General features: G+C 53.6%; 1 long non-coding RNA gene across 1 annotated transcript in view; it reads left to right on the forward strand.

Annotated features, from left to right (window-relative positions):
- LOC109292422 overlaps positions 1 to 1385 on the forward strand; it is a 30283-nt gene extending 28898 nt beyond the window's left edge. The window contains exon 3 of the long non-coding RNA XR_002096119.1: positions 1161 to 1385. This is a non-coding gene — a long non-coding RNA (uncharacterized LOC109292422). The remainder of the gene's footprint in view (positions 1 to 1160) is intronic.
- Positions 1386 to 2373: the final 988 nt, after the last annotated feature.

The raw sequence follows: 2373 nt of genomic DNA on the forward strand, positions 1-2373 counted from the left end.
ACCAAAAGCAGCCTTGCCCTAGATCAGGGACATTGTAGGGGCGGCGTATGCTGGGCTGAGCCATGATCAGCCTTGCCCTGGGTTAGGGACTGCAAAGGGACTGAGACAAGCAGTAATATGGGGCTGAAGGGCCCACAGACCAGATCCCCAGAGAGGGCTGAGGCTGGGATAGCTGGGCCTGAATAGGTGAGCCAGGGCTGAAACCCTACAGCTGGAGGGGGGGGGGGGGGGGGAAAAGCGGGGGGGGGGGGGGGGGAAAAGCGGGGGGGGGGGGGGGGGAAAAGCGGGGGGGGGGGGGGGGGAAAAGCGGGGGGGGGGGGGGGGGAAAAGCGGGGGGGGGGGGGGGGGAAAAGCGGGGGGGGGGGGGGGGGAAAAGCGGGGGGGGGGGGGGGGGAAAAGCGGGGGGGGGGGGGGGGGAAAAGCGGGGGGGGGGGGGGGGGAAAAGCGGGGGGGGGGGGGGGGGAAAAGCGGGGGGGGGGGGGGGGGAAAAGCGGGGGGGGGGGGGGGGGAAAAGCGGGGGGGGGGGGGGGGGAAAAGCGGGGGGGGGGGGGGGGGCGGGCAGTAAAGCCCGGAGGGATGAGGCCTCTACAAAAGAACTAAGTTGTAGATGGAGTATCACCTGTGGGGCATGGGCATGGGCATGGGCATGGGCATGACAATGGGGGCAGGAGGAGGCCACAATTAAGAGCCCTAAGACCCATTCAGGCCACAGATGGTAACCACTGGCTCACAGTGCCAGCTAGGTACCAGTAGGTCTGCCAGAGTGTGAGAGACACCCATGAGAACTGCATGGTTTTGGCCAGTGGGCAGAGGGGGGTCTAGTGATCATGAGAGATGAGTCAGGTTGGGCAAAGTACCAGTGAGGGTACCGTGGGACTCGGGGGCAGCCTCCCAATTAATAACAAAGAAACATCAAGACGTGGCAGATGAGAGAAACAGGGGTGTTACAGAGAGGACCAGGAATATGTGTAGGATTAAAATGGCCATAATGGGTGCCACAGCTGCCCCAGGGCCTATCCTGATACATCATGCACATGTCAAACTCGGAGAGAATCTGGCTGTAGCAGTTTCAAAGACACGGGAAGGAAGGAGCTGCAGGACACTACAGAATAGGACAGCTCCTCAGGCATGTTGCAATAACAATTGCTTTTATGTCGCAGAAGGATTTTGTGACATCTCCATACAAAGAATCATGCAAAGCCAAAGGGCTGAACCTGTACCATTCATATGCTACAGGTATAATATATTCACTGAAGTAGCTGAATGCTATTATTACTCAACAACCTTGGCTGAAATAGAGTAAGGCACATTCTTGGGCCCTGAAACTCCTAGCTGACATTAGGAGATGCACCAGATCAGAGGCAGGCTGCCCTGGCTGACCAGAATCAGGTTGGTTTGAGGAAGGGAGGAAACCCTCTCATAGAGGGTTGATGGGGTTGGCTTGGGGAGGAGTGGTATGTTTGAAAGCTGCAGTTGTATGAAAAAAGGGTGTTTACTTTTTTCCTGCTGAAATAGGAGGGCATTCCAGGAAGACAGACAAAAAGCAGGAAGGCAAGGAATGGGGGAAGGATGTGAATGGGAAGGAGGAGGAAATGAATGCTCCTGTTTCAGTGATTAAGTCTGCCTGTAACTGGAGTTGCTTGGTACCTTCACACCACCGGACCTTCCTTCAGCTGTCTTCACACCTCGCAATTGTGTGATGGCTTCACAGAAGAGAGAACCTCCTGATGTGTGGAGCGCTCAGAAATAAAGTTCTTCCCTACTGCCACCCTCATTTTACTATGTCCTTTTAAAACAACTTAAGCAAACCAGGAGCTCTTGATTTGCTCTGGAAATTCTGGTTTATAAAAGTCCAATGGATTCTGTATGGAGCCATTAAAGAAAAACCTACCTGTGAGTGATCTAAATTACTGAGAGGCTACAGCTGAAGTCACAGCACCATGTTCATCACCAAGTCACTGATCAGACTGCAATAAAAGCAAACCCTTGCCCAAAGAGCTGACCATCTCCACAGACAAGATGAACATTGAGCAGGAGAAAGGATACACTCCTACCCCCTTTCATGGATGGGGAAAACAAATCACAAGAATTTTAAGAGACTTGCCCAAGGGAGCCTGGCAGAGCCCAGGACTGAACTCACATCTCCTGCAAACTAGCCAGGTGCTGTAACCACAGAGACCAACCTTCCTCTTTTATGAAGCTTGGACAAAATTCACTCCTAAGATGTACTCTATCCCCTGGGAGTTGCGTTGTTCTAGAAAGAGGAACCAGTAGAGGCCAGATGCTATGTACTTACAAATGCCCTTCCCCAACTTCATGAGTCTAGGGAAAAGAGTTCCCATCCATTACAACACAGTCATTTGGAGAATGACT

The sequence above is a fragment of the Gavialis gangeticus genome, unplaced genomic scaffold (genome assembly GCF_001723915.1).
Source record: "Gavialis gangeticus isolate Ggan-Ray unplaced genomic scaffold, GavGan_comp1, whole genome shotgun sequence".
NCBI lineage: Eukaryota > Metazoa > Chordata > Crocodylia > Gavialidae > Gavialis > Gavialis gangeticus.